Below are 22,184 nucleotides of genomic sequence, written 5' to 3' on the forward strand. Positions count from 1 at the left end.
TTTTTCATTGTTCCATATAGTTAAATATATTTTTAAAAAATATTTAAACCTTGGGATGCCTGGGTGGCTCAGTGGTTTAGCTCCTGCCTTTGGCCGAGGGCATGATCCTGGAGTCCTGGGATCGAGTCCCACATCGGGCTCCTTGCACGGAGCCTGCTTCTCCCTCTGCCTGTGTGTCTCTGCCTCTCTCTCTGTGTCTCTCATGAATAAATAAATAAAATCTTTAAAATATTTAAGCCTTTTATTTATAGGATTAATTTTAGTTTGTGTATGAGTTCAGGCTCTTAATTGTATGCTTTTCCAAGTAGATAATCAGTTGCCCCAGTGTCAATTAAAGAATAATTTTTCTTGATTTGAATTTTGCCATTATCATACACTAAATTCCTATATATTTTTGAATTGGTTCCTAGACTGTTTATCACTTTAAATTTTTATTATTTTCAAAGTATATATGTATATAGTCCTAGTGAAAGAGTTCTACACACCTTTGAACAAAAGTAAACTTTTGTCCTACTTCCATTCTCCAATTCCTATTATCTGAAGTCAATAATTTTTAATTATTTTACTTATTTTAGTATTTATTTACTTATTTATTTTTTAAAGATTTTATTTATTTATTCATGAAAGACGCAGAGAGGCAGAGCAGAGCCTGATGCTGGCCTTGATCCCACGACCCCAAGGTCAAAACTTGAGCTGAAATCAACCGACTGAGCCACTTAGGCTCCCCTCACATGGAGTTTTTTTGAATACAAAGGCATTATCTATTTCTTGGTGAAAATTTGGAAAATACCAAAATGTGTACTTAAGTTATAAACATTGATCTTTAATTCAGCTGTTTCCGTAGTATCAACACTGTTATTTTGCTTGCGCTGTCTGTTCTTACCACTCACACCCACACCCATACACACAGTTACCCATTACTGTGTAACAAACCAACCATTTATTTAGTTTACTATTATGGGGATCAGCAGTTTAGGCTGGGCTCAGCTGGGCATTTCTTCTGCTGATCTCAGCTGGGGCATCCATGCATTTATGGTCAGCTGTAGGTCAGCTACAGGTCAGCAAAGCAGCTGTTTCAGGGGCTTGGTTGGCAATTGGCTGGGACTGATGGGTATCCCTCATCTAATCCTGAGTTATATGTATGTATGTATATATATATATATATATATATATATATATATATATATATATATATATTATATAATGTAATGTATAATGGCCCCAGGGCTCCAGTAGCAGGAAGAAAGCAAACCCCAATATGCAAATATCTTTTGAGCTTCTGATTGTGTCACATTTGCTAATGTCTTAGTCACCAAAGCAAGTCACACGGCCAAACCCAGATTCAGATGGTAGAGTTCACTTCTTGGTGGAAAGACCTACAAAGTGACCATTCAAAGGGGCTTACATATAGAGATAGGAAGAATTTGTGGCCATTTTTGTTATATAACATATACATATATGTATTATGCATATACTTCATTTATAATTTTTGTCACAAAATTTAGATTATAACGTATATAGCTTTTACTTTTCACCTAATATGTTATGGTCAGGCATCCCGATACATACATTTATTTTTTTTAAGATTTTACTTATTCATTCATGAAAGACACACAGAGAGAGAGACAGAGACACAGGCAGAGGGAGAAGCAGGCTCCATGCAGGGAGCCCGATGCGGGACTCAATCCTGGGACTCCAGGGATCGTCCTGGGCAGAAGGCAGGCACTAAACCGCCAAGCCACCCAGGGATCCCCCTGATACATACTTTTTTGATGCAGCCTTTTTCTATGCCAGAAGTTGGTAAACTGTAACTCATGCACTGAATATGGCTTGCTGCTTGTTTTTATATATTTTATATACTTTATAAATTTTAGGGAACATAGTTTACATTAATTTACATATTGCCTGTGGCTGCTTTTTTGCTACAGCATTAGAGTTGGTTAGTTGGACTGAGATAATAGGGCTTAAAAAAACCTAAGCTATTTACTCTTACCCTTTAAAGATAATTTATTAACCCTTGTCCTATGGTATTTCATTGCTAGGTGAAGCCAGAAGTTAGTGTGAATCTCTTGCTTTATTTGCAAATTTAACTTAAGGACAGGATAATAGAATGAATTGGTAATTACTTGAATGAGTTTCCTTCAGCTCCAATAATTATGATTTTTTTTAATGTTTATAGAAAACATAATAGTGACCTCTGTAATGGAAATACAAAGGAAAAATCTCAAATTTTTCAAATATTTTTATCATGTTGAGTGAGTTTGATGAATGTTTTAGAAAGATTGGCAGTTATTTTTCTTGATTTGTAGAAATATTTGATGAAATATCTATACCAATCCAGCCAACATGTGTATTTAGTGACAATAGAACCTACAATTGCCCATACAGAAAATTTTCACTCATGTATAGTGGGTATAGAAAGAGAACTACTTTAGAACACTGCTTTGTTAATTGACATATTTTTTGGCCAGTAGATTTATTTATTTGTTTATTTTAGCTTTTTAAGATTTGACATAGCTATAGTATTCTACAAAAATTGGAAGTATAATACAAATACATCTTTTTTCCCCCAGAACTATTTGAGAATGAGTTGATGACCTGATACTCCATCACCCTGGAATACTTATGTCTCTATTTTCTATAAGCAAACACATTCTTCTATAGAACTATAATAAAACCATAAAAATCAGGAAATTAAAACTGATTCATTTCTATTATCTAGTACTCAGAACCAGGTTAGATTTGTCAGTTTTCTCAATAAAGCTTTTATCGCAGAAGAATCAAATTCAGAATCATGCGATGCTTTTAGTTGTCATTTTGCTGATCTTCAGTCTGGAACAATTCCTTAGTCTTTCCTTGACTTTAATGACCTTGATACTTCAGAAGATTACAGCCTTTTTGAGTATCTCTCAATTTTGGGTTTTAACATAATTAGATTAAGGTTATATATCTTTAGCAAGAATGTCATAGAAGCAGTGCTTCCCATTCTATCATTCTACCATTCTGCCATTCCCATTCTACCATTGCATTCTCTGAGGTGGCAAATAGTTTGATTTCGTTTCATTAGTGATTACTTTGATAATTTGATTAATATGATGATTGCTGGGCATACCTAAAACTTTTTTCTTTTATAATTACAGAGGACTTTGTAGGGAGGAACTTTGAAACTTAATAGCATTCCTTAGTAAATATTCAATTTATTCTTTTTATATCTTTATGGATTCATGATTTCCCATTTTATTCAGTGGGTGATAATCCATCATATGATTTCTTTAGATGTTCAGGTGGGAGTTTAAGTTGCTTGTGTATTTCTGACATGTATCCATTATTCATGGAGCATTTCCTTACTTTCTAGCACAAGATGTTCCAGGCTTGTATTATCTTTTCTCTGCCCAGTCCTGGATTCAGCCATTTTTCCAAGGACCTCTGGTTGCTCTTGGCAAATAATATTTAGAAGCCAAGTTGGGTGTTAGTTTTGCTCATTGCTCTTGGGATTGCTGTTCCAGGCCCTTCAGCAGACAGCTAGGAATTATGTGAGTGTGTGCAAATACACACTCATATGTATTTATATTTATGTTGTTTTCTATCTGTATGTTGAAAATTATATATTCCTATCAATACATCCAATTCCAGTTCAACACCAGAGGGACGGAGGGAGGGTTCATTCTAAATTTCTCCCTTTTCATATTTTTAACTGAAAAACCTTGTTCCTAGTTCTTCAAAAAGTTAAAAATAGAATTACCATATGTTCCAATAGTTTCATTTCTTGGTATATATCCAAAAGAATTGAAAGCAGATACAGAGACACATACTTGTACACCAATACTCAAATCAGTATTATTCATAATAGCCAAATAGTAGAAACAATCTAAATGTCTTATGAAAGATGAATAGATAAACAAATGTAGTATATGCATATTATGGCATATTTAGCCTTAAAAAGGAAGGAAATTCTGACTTGTGTTACCACATCGATGAACCTTGAAGAGATCAGGCTAAGAGAAATAAGCCAGACAAAAAGAACAAATGTATGATTCCACTTTGAATTTTCTTTTCCAGTTATGTGTTTTTATTATAGAAATAGAGTTCATTTTTGTGTATTTACCATGTAACCTATAACTTTGCTAAATGACTTTTTGGTTCTAGTTGATGTTAGAGTTTTTTGGGACTTCCTAAGTACATAGAATTGTATGTTTACATTCTCTAGTAAACATTTTACTTCTTTTTTAATGTTTGGCTTTTAATATATTTTCTTGCCGTGTTGGGTGAGGATATACAGTACAAGGTTGAATTGGAGTTGTGGGAGGATATTCTTGCCTTGTTCACATCTTGGGGGGAAAGCATTCATGCACTCTTTCATCATTAAATATGACTTTTTAATTGATGTTTTGTATATATATTTTTTTCAGGTTAAGAAAGCTTTTCTCTATTCCTGGGTTCTGGAAGTTTTTATAAGGATTGGATGTTGAATTTTCTCTTTTAAATTTTATTGTATCCATTGGTAGGATCATAGGATTTTCCTCCTATATCCTGTTAATATGGTGAATTATAATAATTGGGTTCTGGTTGTGGACCCAAACTCACATTCTTGGAGTAAAACCCACTTGGTCATGGAATAAGACCCTTTTTATATGTTGCTAGGTTTGATTTGCTGAATTTGCTAAGGCTTTTTTTTGCATGCAGATATGATCTTGGTCCTTGGTTTTATTTTTTATAATGTCTTTGGTTTTGATATCAGGGTAATGCTAGACTTATAAGATGAATTGAGAAGTATTGGTGTTATTTCTTCCTTAAATTTTTGATAGACTTTACTAGAGAAGCCTTCCAGACCTTGCATCTTATTTTTGGAAAGAGTCTCACATGCATATTTAATTCTTGTTAAAATTTTTTATTTTTATTTATTTTTATCTTTAAAAGATTTTATTTATTCATGAGAGACACAAAAAAAGGCAGAGACCTAGGCAGAAGGAGAGGATGTGGGACTTGATCCCAGGATCATGACCTGAGCCAAAGGCAGACATTCAATCCCTGAGCACCCAGGTGCCCCTAAAGTTTTTTAATTTAAAAAAATATATATTTATTTTTAGGGCACCTGAGGCTCAAGTCAGTCTTTAAGATTTTATTTATTTGAGAGAGAGCAGAGTGAGAGAGAGCCTGAGCAGGGGTAAGGGGTAGAGGGAGAGGGACAAGCAGACTCCCCCACCTAGCAGGGAGCCTAACGCAGGGCTTGATCTTAGGGCCATGAGATCATGAACTGAGCCAAAGGCAGATGCTTAACCAACTGAGGCACCCAGGCATCCCATTAGAGAACATATTCTATATGATTGCAGTTCTTTTAGATTTAATGATCTGTTGGTAAATGCTTTGAGTTCTTGGCGAGACTGTATTCATTTATAGACTACTACTCACTTACTTAGTGTAGTAGTCTATAAATGTCAGGTTAATTTGTCTGATAATATTATTTATGTCTTTGTATTCTTACTGATTTTGGGGGGGTCTATACATTAGAGTGCTGAAGGCCTTATAATTGTGGATTTACTGCTGCTTTTAATTCTATCAATTTTTAAATCTTAGATTTTTACATTTTGTTTTTAGCGGTATATACATTTAAGATTATATCTTCCTGATAAGTTTACCCATCTGTCATTAGGAAAGCCTGTTCTGAAATCTACTTTGTTTAATATTATTATAGCCACTCTAGCTTTTTATGCTTAGTGTTTGCATAGTGTTTTCATCCTTCTACTTTTAACCATCTATGTTTTTATGTTTAAAATGGATTTTCTATACATAATTGAATCTTACCTTTTTTTTTTTTCCAATTGTGACTGCCTCTGCCTTTTAATTGGAATCTTTACACATTTACATTTAATGTAATCATCAGTGTGGTTGTTGTATGTTTTCTATTTGCCTCCTCTGTTTTTTATTCTCCTTTCCTTTTCTGCTTTCTTTTTGATTAATTGAACATGTTTTAGGATTTTCTCTGCCATTGGTTTCTTAATTATATCTGTTTTGGGGTTATTCTAAGATTTATAATTTACATCTTAAATTTATCATTGTACTTTGAAATTTTTACTTCACATTTAATGTTTAAGAACCTTCTACCACCATACTTTCATTTCCATCCTCATCTTTTGTGCTACTTCTGTTATATATTTTACTTGAACCACACAGTATTTTATTACTTTTTTCAATCATCAGTTAGGATTTTTAAATATTTATCTATTTTAGGGAGAGACAGAACGAGAGTGTGTGCACAAGCAGGGTCGGGGGACAGAGGAAGAGAAAAAGAGAATTTAAAGCAGACTTCATGTTGAGCACAGAACCTGATGGGGGGGGCTTGATTTCACAACCCTGAGATTATAACCTTAGCTGAAACGAAGAGTCAGATGCTTAACCGACTATGCCACCCCGGCATCTCCAGTTATATTTTTTACATTTTAATTTTCTTATTGAGATTTTATTTTTATAGGGCGGTTTAAGGATCACAGCAAAATTTAAGAGAAAGTACAGTGATTTCCCATATATGTCTTGATGGTGCAACATGCATACCACCCTGTTATAAACATCTCTCACCAGAATGGTACATATATTACAATTGATGAACCTATATCAACACATCCTAATCACCCAAAGTCCATAGTTTATATTACAGTTCACTCTTGCTGTTGTATATTCAATGGGCTTGGCAAATGTATAATAACATGTATCCCATCATTATGATGTCATATTGAGTATTTTTACTACCTTAACAGTTTTTTGTGCTCTACCTATTCATCACCTCCTACCTCCTCCCCCAAATTCCTGGCTACCACTTATCTTTTTACTGTCTTCATAGTTTCACCTTTCCCAGAATGTGATATATATATATATATATATATATATATATATATATATATATATATATATATATAAAAATAATTGAAGTCATATGGTATGTAACATCTCTTTGGCTTCTTAGTAATATATTTTTAAAGATTTTTATTTAGTTTTGAGAGAGAAGGAGGGGGGTGGGCAGGGAGAGGGAGAAGCAGACTTCCCACTGAGCAGGGAGCCCGATGTGGGACTTGATCCCAGGACCCCAGGTACACAAACTGATCTGAAGGCAGATGCTTAACCGACTGGGCTACCCAGGCACCCAGTAATATGTTTTTAAGGTTCCTCTGTATTTTTTTTTTTTAAGATTTTATTTATTTATTCATGAGAGACACAGAGAGGCTGAGACACAGGCAGAGGGAGAAGCAGGCTCCATGCAAGGAGCCTGATGCGGGACTCGATTCTGGGTCCGTCCCCAGGATCACACCCTGGGCGGCAGGCGGCACTAAACCGCTGCACCACTGGGGCTGCCTTCCTCTGTATTTTTTCATGGCTTGATAGCTTATTTCTTTTTAGTGCTGAATAATCATCTACTGTCTGGATGTACCACACTTTGCTTATTCACTCCCTTGCTGAAGGATAACTTGGTTGCTACAAAGTTTTATATGAATAAGTGGCTGTAAACATCTTTGTGCAGGTTTTTATGTGGACGTGTTTTCAGCTTCTTCAGGTAAATACCAGGAAATATGACTGCTAGGTCTTATGGTAAAAGTATATTTAGTTTTGTAAGAAATTGCCAAATTGTCTTCTATTATGGCTATCCATTTCATATTTCACCAGCAATAAATAAGAATACTTGTTGCTCCATGTTCTTGTCAGCATCCAGTGTTGTCAGAGTTCTGGATATGGCCATTCTAATTATGTATATAGTGGTATCTCATTTTAATTTGCATTTTCCTGATTTATGATGTCAAACATCTCTTCATATGCTTGTTTTCCATCTGTATATTTTCTCTGGTGAAGTGTCTAATAAGGTCTAAAGGGTTAGGGTGCCTGGGTGACTCAATTGGCTATGAGCCTGCCTTCTTAGGTTGTGATCTCAGAGTCCTGGAATTGAGCCCTGCATCAGTCTCTGTGTGGGGAGTGTGCATTTCCCTCTCCCACTGCCCCTCCTCCCTGCTTGTTCTCTCTCTCTCAAATAAATAAAATCTTTTAAAAAACAGTTTTAAAAAACTCATTTTTTAATTGGGTTGTTTGCCTTTTTCTTCTTAAATTTTAAGAGTTCATTGTATATTTTGGATAATAGTTGTTTATCAGATATATCTTTTGCAAATATTTCTCCTAGTCCAGTTTATCAGTTATTTCTCTCATGGATTGTGCTGTTGGTGTGTATCTAAAGCCATACCCAAGAGATTGACAGAGGGGATCATAAAACTATGTTTTGTACAAGAAACTCAATTTAAATATACTTATATTTAAATATAAAGACACAGACTAAAAGTAAATGGATAGGGAGATCCCTGGGTGGCTCTGCGGTTTAGTGCCTGCCTTCGGCCCAGGGTGTGATCCTGGAGTCCCGGGATCGAGTCCCACATCAGGCTCCCTGCATGGAGCCTGCTTCTCCCTCTGCCTGTGTCTCTGCCCCTCTCTCTCTCTCTCACTCTCTCTCTCTCTCAGTCTGTGTCTCTCATGAATAAATAAATGAAATATTTAAAAATAAATAAATATAAGTAAATGGATAGAGGAAAATATGCCATGCTAACAACTAATCAAAAGTAAGTGGGAGTAGCTGTATTAGTTACAGACAAAGGAAACTTTAAAGAAAGGAAAGTTATCAGAGATAAAGGAGGGCATTGCATAATGATAAAGAGACCAGTTCTCCAACAAGAAGTAATAGTAGTTAGTGTGTATGTGCCTAACAACAGTGCATCAAACTATATGAGGTAAAAACTAATAGAACTGCAAGGAGAAATAGTGAATAATAGAGTTGGAGACCCTTCTCTCTGATAGTATCTCTACTCAGTATTTATTTTCCTTTATGTGTATTTTTAAAAAACCTTTTGTAAAAGTGATATTTGTTCATTATAAACAATTCAAGAAACAACAGATAGTGTAAAGAAGCAAGGAAAAAAATCAGACTGCCATTATCAAAGTCTAGTTGTTAATTAATATTTCTTCTGTTACTGTCTTTTCTTTTTTGTAATTTACTATTTTAATGTAATGTTTACAGAAGAAGACATTTCATTCATCAAGTTTTTTCAGCTATGTCAGCTTTTTATTGATTATGGCTTTTGCCATAGAGTTCTTTTTTTTTAGGCTATTAATTTCTAACATTAAGATTTTTCTAGATGAAGTTTTGCCAGTCACAGTTTTTTTTTTTTTAATTTTTATTTATTTATGACAGTCACACAGAGAGAGAGAGAGAGAGAGAGGCAGAGACATAGGCAGAGGGAGAAGCAGGCTCCATGCACCGGGAGCCCGTCGTGGGACTCGATACCCCCAGTCTCCAGGATCGCGCCCTGAGACAAAGGCAGGCGCTAAACCTCTCTGCCACCCAGGGATCCCTAGTTTTTTTTTTTGTTTGTTTGTTTGTTTTTTTAAAGATTTTATTTATTTTTTCATGAGAGACAGAGAGAGAGCGCTAGAGACACAGGCAGAGGGAGAAGCAGGCCCCATGCAGGGAGTCCTACATGGGACTCTATCCCGGGTCTCCAGGATCAGGCCCTGGGCTGAAGGTGGCGCTAAACTGCTGAGCCACCCGGGCTGCCTTTTTTTTTTTTTTTTTTTTTTAAGATTTTATTTATTTATTCATGAGAGACGAGAGACAGAGAGAGAGAGAGAGAGAGAGAGAGAGAGATTCAGAGATGCAGGCAGAGGGAGTACCAGTCACAGTTTTGTTAAATCATTGGTTCTTAAGTTTTAGTCAGTAGTAAGTTTTATCTTGTGCAGTTTTAGCCAGTGTGAGAGTTTTGCTATTGCTGATTATTTCTACTACTAATGTTCATTAAGTCTTCATTCTCTGTTAAGAATGAAATGGCTACTTCTCTATACATTGTTTCAACATTATAGGGAGTAGATATGTCTGTAGTGCCAGAGGAAGCCAATTTGGTATTTTAATTTTTTAATGTATATTTTATTTATCTATTCTTGAAAAGTATATATGCCTATGATATAAAATTGTAAAACAAAAAGGTGTGTGTTAAAAAGTTTCCCACACCCAGTTTCTCAGCCATTGTGTTTCCTGTCCCCAAGGCAATTGTTACTGTTTTTTATGAATCCTACCCAGGATAATAAAAGCAAATATAAAGCAATAAATATTATGTTTACATAGTATATATATTGTAAAGGTAAATTATACATAATTCACATACATACATATATGTATACGTGTTACCACTCTTGCAAATATATCAAAATCTGTATCTTGTTTCTTCCTGATTGGTTAAAAAAATGTCATTTCATTCTACTTTTAATGTGTACTTCTCTTGTTATGAATGAGGTTGAGTATCTTTTCAAATATCTGGTTATTCCTTTTGTCAGTTAGGGGTTTTTTTTCTTTTTCTTACTATTTTACAGAGTTCTTCAGTATTAAGTTAGACCTTTGTGTTATGAATTACAAAAATCTTTTTTTTTTTTTACATTTTATCATGCAGGAAATTTTTATTTTATTTGAATTTATCAGTCTTTTATGGTCTCTGGGTTTTGGTCACACTTAGAAGGACCTTTCTCAGATGATTTAAACATTTTTCAGTTGTTATATTTAAATCTGAAATATATTCTGGTGAATAGTATAAGATAGGAACATAATTTTTGCTCTCTTGGATTGCTACTCAGTTATTCCAACATCATTTATTGATAGTTTTTCTTTTCCCTACTAATTTGAGATGCAACCTTTTTGACTTTATGATGTTTTAGATTTTTTAAAGTATCTGGTGCTACTTCTGGACTTTCTATTTTCTTTTCCATCAATCCACACTGTTTTGATTACTGTACATATTAGTATTCTGTATGTTTAGTTCTGCCTTATTACCTATTTAGTTATTTATCCTTGTTTATTTTTACGTATGTATTTTAGACTTAGACTGCCTAGCTAAAAAAAAATTCTTGATATATTTCTTAGATTATTTGGAAGAGTTGAGTTTTTTATGATGTTGTCTTTCTATTTAAGACCATGCTTTGTTTCCATTTGCTTTTTTATTTTTTAATTTCCTTCAGTAGTGTTAAATTTCTTACCAACTTTTTTTTTTCAGGTTTAATGAGGTGTAATTAAGAAATAAAATGATAAGATATTTAAAGTATATATCATGATGACTTGATATACATATAGTTTGTGAAAGGATTTGCCTCATCTAATTAAAACATCCTGTTACTACTTAAATATATTTTTAAGTTGATTCCTAGAGAATTTATCTCTCCTTTCTATATAATTGGGATTTTGATCTTTAATTGCATTTTCTAACTTGTTATGGTTTTATATATGAAGATTATTGATTGCTTTTTTTTTACTGAATTACATTTACTGTGTTTTTTTACCAAACCACATCAATGAATTCTTTTATTTTAATAGTTCCAATAAATTTTCTTAGGTTTTCCAAGTATGTAATCATATGCTCTGTAAACAGTGATGATTTTATCTCCTTCACAATTTTATATAATACCTTCCAAAGTTACATGTGATAATAGTAATGGAAGAATCATATCTATTATCCAGAATAGGACAGTTTTGAGAATGGAGGTGGTAGGGGGCATTATTAATAATAAACTGTAAAAGTAGGTATAAACTGAGATTCTTCCAGGCATATTGAGAAATAATGGTCATCATTGTCTTCTTTGAGACATTAATGAGAAAGCTTCTAGGGTTTCTTCATTAAGGATGAAAGTGGCTTTTGAAAATTACATATATATATGTATATGCACACATATATACATATGTAAAATTCATATGGAAATTAAATGGAAATCATATATAAATATGTTAAATTATATAAGTTATAGGTTTATATGTAAATTATAGATTTAATTAAATATTATACATATAATTTTGTCATGGTTGAGGAGAATCATTTCTATTCAGCATTTTCATCAAGAATGAATATTAAACTATGCATATGAATATGGTTTTTCACATTTTTTAATACATTAAACTATATTAAATTAACTGAATTATCCTTTTGTTCTTGACTTCTTGGTTGTGTGTATGTGTACATGTGTACAAGAATCCTATTTATTATACATTTAGAATTCATTGTTTTTGATCTCTTCATATTTTTCATTAGAAAAAGTTTATCTTGATTTGCTTTAGAATCAATGTAGTACTTGTTTTATAAAAAAGAATTTGTAAATTTTCCTTACTTTAAAAATATTAAGAAAATTTCATACACAAAGCCAACAGAGGACTGTTGATATGAGGATATAATGAACCCCCTTGTGGCCATCACTCAGCTTTTACAGTTATTCATATTTTGCCATTTTACCTCCTCTATTTGTTTTATTTACCCTTTGCCATTATTTTTTTTTCTTTTTTTTTTGGAGGGGGATCAAAAGAGGAAAGAGTGAGGAACTGGGACTTATTTTTTTTCAAAGGTTTTATTTTTAAGTAATCTCTAAACCCACTGTGCTTAACTGACTGAGCTACCCAGGCATCCCCAATTATCTCTCTTTATAATAATGGATCAGGATCATGTTTTCATGTCACCTAATATTCTTTTGCATCATTTTTAATGACTACATTGCATTTTGTTGATTGACTGTTCTTATAATTTATGTTTATAGTCTGTGGCTGGATATTTAGGTGAGTCATTTTCTTTCACTATGCTAGTTATTTAATGGGTTTTATTAAGTTGAAGACTCAGAGACTACGTCAATTTAGGGAAAGTTTCTTGTTATTGCGTGATAATTTCAACCCTTAATCAGGAATGATTTCTTTTGAAGAAGTAGAAGCGCACTAAAAGTAGGGTAAAACAGTAAATACAGTTGCCCTTATTAGAACTCAAAAGTTTTTAGGAAGCTTTTTTCTTTTCTGTGGGGCCTTGAGTTAGTCTTCTCTGCCTCTCTCTGTAGAATTCTCTCATTTTTTTCTCCGTCATGTGAGTTTACCATAACATCACAGAATGGAAGCCTTGAAGTCTTATGAAAGGCTTGTCTGTTCTTCTTGTCTGTTCCCTATAGTTAATCTAAATGCCCCAGTTACAAGTTCCTGGGAAGGTGAATGTTACTGGTCTTGCTATGCCTAGGAGTATTTTGGGCTTGGTCATGTGTTATGACGTCTACCTTTTTAGCAGGGGCTAAAGATGATGAACTCTTTTACAAATATAGGGTTGGGGCACCTGGGTGGCTCAGTTGGTTAAGCGACCAAATCTTGATTTTGGCTGGGGTCATGATCTCAAGGCCATGATATCGAGCCCTGTATCAGCTCCACACTCAGTGTAGTCTGCTTGTCCCTCTCCCTCTACCCGCTTGCACTCTCTGTCTTTCAAATAAATAAATCTCAAAAAATAAAAAAGAATATAGGGTTGGACACGTCTTAAAGGGTGCCTAACACAACATCTTTATCATGTACACTAAATTCTTATATATATAAAAATACATACCATTCTTGTCCATCTTCCTTTCCAGATATTTTTTGGTTACTCTAATTTGTCTTCCAGATTAAATTTAGAACCTGTTGTAGTATTTTAAAACTTCATTGATAGGGTTTATGGCCACATACAACTGTTTAATTAAAATTAAAATGTGGCTCCTTAGTTGCACTAAGCACATTTCCAGTACTCACTAGCCCCAGGTAGTAGTTAGTAGCAAGTGTATTGAATAGTGCAAGTACAGAGCATTCCATCATCACAGAAAGTTTTATTGCGTAGTGCTGCCTTCGAGCCTTGTATATTGATAATAACTTATCTGTATTGTAATGCTCGTGAAAAAGTAAAAAATCTCTATTTTGTGTAGGTTTTGCTTGTAGCATTTTGGTCAATTATGTGGGGATGATGATGTCATAGGATAGCTTTGTTTTCTCATTTTAAAAGATTCATTGAAGGAAGTTTGAAAAATATGTAAGTGCAGTTGGATTAATTTTCACCAGCCAAATAATACATCTTTTTACCATAGTTTCTTTATTTGATTCATACCTGATTATTTGGATTTCATAATCGATGTAGTTTTGTTCTAGAAGAGCACATAAGTATTTTTCTAGTATCATATCAAGAGGTACATTGATGCCACTTTGTCTGACCACTGTATCATTTGACCATTTGGTTAAACTGATGATTACTAGGTGTCCATGCTAAAGGCACATTTTTCTTTTCAATTACTAAATAATAGGGTGATATTTGGAGGTCATTTGACCATTTGGTTAAACTGGTGATTACAAGGTGTCCATGCTAAAGGCACATTTTTCTTTTAAATTAATAAGTAATCCATAGGGTGATATTTGGAGGCTGTGTGAATATCTTGTTCCCCAACAACTTTTCACTCAATGATTTTAGCATCCATTTAGGTAGCTCTAGGGTATCAGTTTTTACATAGGAGTTGCAAAATGATGATTTAAAAAATTCTTTCATTCTGTTTACATACAATATTTAGCTGACATTCTGTTCTTTAAGGGGGAGCTTTCCCTTTTCCCCTCATATTCTTTGATTCTTCTTTTTCTTCTCTATTTGTTGTAAACACCCCACGTAGGTCCCAGGAATTGGCCAGTGTGACTTACTATGTTTGAGACTTCTATGTAAAGTGCTGTTAAACCAAGAGAATTTTTGGTTTCTAGCAGTCTGGTCATTTTTATCATGTATTTATTCTTAAAATAAGAATTTTTATAGAATATAATTGTTAAAATTTATGCAAAAAATTATACCACTTTGGATCTTTTTTGATTAACTGTACTGAAACATAAACTTTTCAGAAACTGGGGCAACTGTGTTAAGGAATTCCCATTTACACCAGGCAAGAAAGTAAACAGTAAGTGGAGAGTAGGGTAACAAACACTTATGGTATCAAGAAACAACCGTGAAAAGGATCTGTCTTAATGTGCTAGCCCATTGCAGTTTAACATATTGCTTACAACCTTCACAATAGAATTTGAGTGACTTCAGTTACACATTCCAGGAGACTGGCAGTCTGTTACAATCAGAGTCTGAACTTTAGAGCAGGCTAATTTACAGCGATGGGATGAAGAAAGTTGTGGATTTGTATTACACACTCTCACCTGACACTGTATCTGATCCCTTACCTGCTGATTGACATCTTGAATGAGCTCTTTGAAGCAAGTTCCAGCTTAATTAAAACGTTTGCTTGGTTAGCAGTGATCTGTGAAAGCCTGTGATAAATATTGAATCAAGTTCACCTGCTGGTTGCTGTGAGTGGATAAACAGCTGCTTTGTGCAGTTTAATCATGAAACTGGCAGTAGAACACTACTGTTTGAATTTTTAAAAATAGTTGAAAAGGTATAGTCATGTCACTTTTGCTATCTCACTAGAGTGTATGCTTATGTGAGATTTTGTACAACAGGCATTCGGTACCTGTTTATTTTAAATTTTTAAAGATTTTATTTATTTCTACATGAGGGTCAGAGAGGGAGAGAGAGGCAGAAACATAGGGAGAGGGAGAAGCAGGCTCCATGCAGGAAGCCCAATGTGGGACTCTATCCTGGGACTCCGGGATCACACCCTGAGCCAAAGGCAGATGCTCAACCGCCGAGTCACCCAGGCATCTCTCAGTACCTGTTTAGATGGCTTGGACAACAGCAATTGGTTGATAAATATTAACAATAAACCCTCTTTTTTATGCCTCAAAGATTGTAGTATAAGTCTGTCTTCATTGGCTTTTTACCACTAGCTTTTTATGTGCATGGCATTCTGAAATGAAAAAGGGCAATATTTTGCTTTTTTTTTTTTTAATATTTTGCTTTTTTGCCAAGTTAAATGGTAGATGAAAATGATCCTGTTAAAGCTTTGTGCTTTGTTTTTTAAATGTTTGTTTGTTTGTTTGTTTGTTATGTATGAGAGACAGGCAAAGGGAGAACCAGGCTCCTCGCGGGGAGCCCAATGCAGAACTCGATCCCAGGACCCTGGGATTACGCCCTGAGCTGAAGGCAAATGCTCAACCAGTGAGCCACCCAGGCATCCCTGAAACTTTGTTTTGAGATTTAAGTTTATGAATTCAAGCTTTCCCACAAAAGTTGTTATTATGTATTTTATAACAACCTGAGGAACTCTTTTAGATTTTTTTTCATCTCTAAAATGGAGTTAGAAGTAAACAGTGGCAATAAACTAGGTGTTTTAGAATTATGGTAATATTAGGTAATTAACAAACATAAAAGAGAAATTAATTTACAAGCAGTGGAGGAACCTTTGTAAAATTGTCTTCTTTGGGTTATCAATTTGTTCATTCCCTTACAGAATAAATTTGGCCAAGTTGGTTGTAAAGAAAATGCTGTTTCTGTTTGATTTTCTTTATAAAATCAGACATAAGTTCTGGAATACAGAGCTCACCCAGTAAGTCATAGTCTTCTTGAGCACCTGAGGAAAGTTTGTACTTTTTGGAAATGCACTCAAAATTGTGTCTGTAGTTTTGGGTGATTTCAAACCCTGTCTCCTGTAACAGTTCATGGACCCTAAATTAAGAACCTATTTCCTAATAAATTAGGTTGAAACATTTTGGTCAAGAGGTATTAAGATGGAAGCTATTCTGCCTTTTTTTTTTTTTTTTTTTTTTTTTTTTCTTTTTAAGATTTTATTTATTCATGAGAGACAGAGGCCCAGGCAGCCGAAGAAGCAGGCTCCATGCAGGGAACCCGACTCAGGACTCAATCCCAGTTCCCCAGGATCACCCCTGGGGCTGAAGGTGGCGCTAAATCACTGAGCTACCCAGGCTGCCCACTATTCTGCTTTCATAAGCAGCTGAGGAAGAACCAGAGTAGACTGCATTTGCTGTGCTAGGTTTCTTTTTAAGTACTGGTTAACATTTTCAGGTGTATTGTCTACTATAATCCTTAGCTCTAAAAATTATCTACTACAGTGGGGGTTCCTAATTCTGTATCTAAAGTTTTATAGTTTTATTCCTATCATCAATTTGTTTGGAATTTTATGGGGAGAATAAAATTTAATTTCTCTTCGGTATGTTCAACATTGTTTTTTTTTTTTATGTTTATGTTGATACCTGCAACTCTAGTTTTTATTTTTTTCATTATAGACAGTATCATATTGATTGAAAAACATCCACAATTTATCCATTCTTCTGTTGATACATTTAGCTTGTTTTCCTCATCATTAAAACAATGCTGCAAAAAATATCCCTATTGTATTTGTCTTAATGTGCAAGAGTTTCTCTCATATATATACTTAGCAGTGTCATGCTGGGTCAGAGTGTCTATGTATCTTTGATTCACTAGATCAACAGTTTACAATGTGTCACCTATACTTGTGTCAGCAGTGTGTGAGTTGCTTCATATCTTCTCTAACATCCTATCTGATAGGTGGGAAATTGAATCGAATTAGGATTTTAATTTGCATTTTCCTAATTAGTTATGAAGTTAAGCATTAAATTACATTTCTTTTCTGATGTTTATTGGCCTTTCAGCTATTCTCTTCTGTGATTTTTTGTTGTTGTTCTTGGCCATCTAGGGATTTGTCTTTTAAAATTCATTTGTTGAAATTCTTCATATGTTATGGATCCTGGTTCTTGGTTATATACAGTGCAAATATCTTCTCTTAGTCTGTGCTTCTTTCTTTCTTTTTTTTTCTTTCTTTCCTTCTTTCTCTCTCTTTCTTTCTCTCTCTTTCTTTCTTTCTTTTATAAAGTGGAGTGCTATTTTAAATAGAAATTTTACATTTTAACAAGATTGCGTTTTTAATCATTGTGTTTTTGGTATGTTAAGAAACCTTTCCCCACATTGGGATCATAAAAATATTTTCTTATACAGGGCCAGAAACCTTATTTACCACAAAACATAAAATATTTACTTTCTGACCCTTTACAGAAAAAGTTTGTTGTTATGTGCTTTAACGAGTCTCTTAATTGAGAATTTTGTTGTTTTTTTTCTTGAGGAATAAAGTGTAAATCTTGTTAGAAAATATTTGATTTAAATGTCAACCAATAATAAGTTAAAATAGTTTTTTGAAGTAAATTTTATAGCTTACCTTTAGGAATATTTTGTAATTGCATTCAGTAAATAATGCACTTAGAGTACTGACTTTAAACATTTCTCTAATTCATGAATGAAACTGGTATTGATAAACTCCAAAAACTGCGCTTTGTAGAATAATTAAAGAGAGAAACATTGTCAGTGAGATGAGGTGACCCTTGTCCTTCTACTTGACTTGATAGATCGGGAATTCTAATATTTCTTGAGTGAATGAATGAGATAGTATATATATATAGTGTTTAGCACAGGGACAATCTTAATGACTGATAGTTATTATTATTATTTTTTAAAGATTTTATTTATTTATTCATGAAAGAGAGAGAGGCAGAGGGAGAGGGAGAAGCAGGCTCCATGCAGGGAGCCCAATACGGGACTCGATCCCGGGTCTCCAGGATCATGCCCTGGGCGGAAGGCAGGTGCTAAACCGCTGAGCCACCCAGGAATCCCCAGTTATTATTAATAATGAATATATCAGGTTATGTGTTTGTTGCTCACAACTATAAAGTGCCCCAATTATTAGCATAACAAAATGATTTTTCTTTTTGGCCTTGAAAATAACAGATTGCTGTGTACTTTTTCTTTTAAAAGGTAAACTTTTTATTTTGAAGTACCTTTTTGACATATGAAGAACTTCAAATTAGAACATCAGTTATGCATCCTTTGGATAAATACAATGTGGTACATGTATAGTACTTGACTTGGGGACATTAGTCACAGTCCACCAGTTAAAAAAAAACTTAAGTTATAGTCATGTGCAAAACAACGTATTTAATGAGTGAGTTATATAAAGAAATGTAAGACATAGTTTCTCTCCTCAAGGAATTTGCAGTGTGATTGACAGACAATACATGCACATGTGGAAAGTTCCAGAAAAGTATGTAATTATTTCATGGATCTAGTTTTCCCTTTATTTCCTACAAATAAAATTCTTTTTGATCTTTTTTCCTCATTCTTATATATACTTTCTTATATACTTATTTTTCATACAAATATTCCCCTTTATGTCTGTGTTTAAAATCAGTTCATAGCGTCCTTTTAGGTTACCTAATTTTATGAATTAGCAAAATAGCTTCTCTGGCAATACAATAGTTTCTAGCTATTCCTTTATTATTTTCCATTTTTAAAATTTACAGTCACCATGCTCATTTTTATTTTTCAATTATTTAGGCATAGTAATTTTTATGTTGTTGTTCTTATGGGGAGAGGTTGGAGAAAATTATAAAACTTCAGACCTCGACATTGTATCTTAATCTACTTGAACTTGTAACTTTGTGAAAGGAATAGTGGCAAGGACTCAGAATTTGGCCTTTCTTTTAAGATAAGTCTTACAATCTTTCTTTATCCTTTCAAAAAATTTAGATACTTGTTTCTATATAATAAGAGAATAGGTAGGAATTGTTATACTTGAAAAGAGTTTTCTAAAATCCTTTGTTGTTGACCTTCTAAGAATAGTTTTGACTATTGTAAATTTGGAATTTATTTTTAAACAATTGACTCCTACATCTGGAAAGAATATAGCTGTCACACCCCCATGTGTCTCTTATGTTTCTCTTTATGGATGTAGGCTCCATGCTCAACGTGGGGCTTGAACTCCTGAGCCTAAATTCAGGAGTCGCATGCTCCACTAACTGAGCTGGCCAAGTGCCCCTATAGTTTTTTTGTTTAGTTGGTTGTTTTTTTCTCTTTAAATAATAATGGAATTTTGGTGTTATTCTGGTTGAGTTTTCTTGCCTTTTGTTGAAGTAAAAGGACTCTAGACAGTTTCTAGGTATAGAAGTAGCCATCTCTTAAAGAGTTTGGCTCTGCCACTCAGTGTAGCCTATTTCAGGTTTTAGAGATTACAGGTTTTGGAGAGCCTATATGTTTTATCTTTCTTGACATTCAGATGTGTTTGATGAAAGTGAATACTTTTTAATTTATTCTCCGTTTCCTAATGCAATCTCTGTAAATTCAAAGGTCAAAAACAAAAGGAAAGTATCCCTGTGAAAGACAAACCTGATAGCTTGTTAGCAGGAGAAAAACTCAATGAAAGGTACAAAAGTATTTAATTTTGTTCTTTTATTATTTCAAGACAGCTAGGTCAAAGGATTTCAGAGAGAGGCCATAAAGTGTTAGCCTATTAGTTGAATTGGAAGATATTATGACCTCCTGCCATTGCTGCTTTCAGTATTCTTTCTCTGGTTTTCCTACAGAATTGAAAGTTGGGGGTTTTTTTGATGCAAATAATTCTTTTGCCACTAAAAAAATGTCTTTTTGAAGTCTCTGTTCTCTTGCCACAGTTTTTTTTTTTCTGTATTAAATATGACTATACCAAATCCTTTAAATGGAAACTTCAATAGAAGATCACATCTGAAGAAATAATTCCTCTTTAATATTGCAAAGGAAAAAGAATCAACTTTCTTAATTTCCATCTTCTATAATAACTTGCCCAACCACTCACTGAAAAACCATATTCTTGAGAGTCAACCTCAAATTCGTAGATGACATAATTACTTCAGACCACTGTAAAACATAATGAACAAAAACATGTTTAATATAAAAGTAGTCCTAGTTTATAATTTTCTCAGTTATAGAGTGAAAATAGGATTTAAGGTACCTAAATAAAGCTGCTCTAATGGGAAAAGTTTTCTGAAACCATTCTCTATCTTTTGTTTTGTTAGTTATAGCTACTATCATAACATTTTAAGATAAGGAGATCCTTTTTTAAAATTATTAATGCCAAATTCATCCCTTTTAAGAAGTAAAAAGTTCTAATACAAAACAAGTTATAAAACTATGTAATAACATTCCTTTTTATTTGAAAAAATTATATGGGAGATATATATGAAGGTCTAAGTTATATATTAAATTATTTGTCATAGGTGGTTGACTTATTTTGTTTATTTCAATATTGTTTGGACTTTTGGTTAGAAAAAAGAATTAAATATAAGGTGTAGATGAATTAACATAAAATAAAAGGTGTAGATGATAAAGCTTTAAGTGGAATTGATGTTGAAAGTGTTTCATCAGAAAGATTTTCTAAGCCTTGAGAGAAGACCACTTTATTGGATTACTTTTGTGCTTGGATATGATATTTACATGTAGTATATAGCCATGCATTAGACGTTAGCATTCCAATATTCAATTTAATATTCAGTATTTAATTTATTGTATCATAGGAAAGAGATATAGTATAATTGAGTGAAAAGATTGAAGGTACAGAAAAGTAAACTTAATTCTGCTACCTAGAGTTATCTTAATTCATTTACTAGGTTAATTAATTAATGTGATAATTGCAAAGGCCAAAAAAATATTCAGTCAGAAATATCATGATATAATTTGCATTCCATTTTCTGTGTGACCATAAATTGTTGGATATTGCAACATATGTAACATAAACCACATGTCAGCTGTTTCCTGCCTCACTGTTGACAAGAGCCCCATTCATAACTCTTCTTTTTATCCTTTCAGTGAATAAGTAATTATTCAATATAGAAGGCAGGATATTTGGAACAGGCTATTTAATGTGGCAGCACTCTGTAATGAAATCTGCTGCTACTAGCAACCTGAGAAGGGAATGTAACAATTCCAGCATGGCTGTAACTTTATCTGCTTTGACTGACTGTTTATTTGGCACATCAGTGAACCTTTTATCCCACTGAGTGACAGCTCCAGAAGGGTCACATTTACATCCATTCTATCATGTATTGTAATATTTAATGGCGGACAAGGTTGAGCGAGACTGGGAGTAATTTGAACTTGCTTTTCCACTGAGTTGAGGCTAAAAGACAGCTTGATCCCCAGTATTGTGGTATAACATACTATGACTTAGCATTTGTTTATGAAGGCTACTCTTACTGATTATAATTTTTAAAAAAATTGAGTAAAATGGTGTATTTGTTCTATTGAACTAAAACTCTACAGCACAAATTCTCTTAAGCAACTAAAACTCTACAGCACAAATTCTCTTAAGCAACTGTGGTATTTAGCTTTTTTTCCTTCTCAGTCACCATTCCTATAAACTAACTATTTCATAGTATTTCTTTTTAAATGAGGCTACATTTTGTCTCATTTATATAGCAATTGAGGTTGAGGAATGGGTGGTTAATAACCCATGATTCTAATATATAGCATTAAAGTTTTTATTTTATTTTTGAGTTTGGAAACAGAAGAGAAAAATCAGGTAAATAATGGACCACATTCCTGCTATTCCTTATGATAGTGTGTTTAAGGAGACATTTATCTAATGATTCCAATTAT

General features: G+C 33.6%; 1 protein-coding gene across 1 annotated transcript in view; it reads left to right on the plus strand.

Annotated features, from left to right (window-relative positions):
- BRIP1 (BRCA1 interacting protein C-terminal helicase 1) overlaps positions 1-22,184 on the plus strand; it is a 180,355-nt gene that overhangs the window by 27,054 nt on the left and 131,117 nt on the right. The window lies entirely within an intron of this gene.

This window comes from Canis lupus, chromosome 9, assembly GCF_011100685.1.
Source record: "Canis lupus familiaris isolate Mischka breed German Shepherd chromosome 9, alternate assembly UU_Cfam_GSD_1.0, whole genome shotgun sequence".
NCBI lineage: Eukaryota > Metazoa > Chordata > Mammalia > Carnivora > Canidae > Canis > Canis lupus.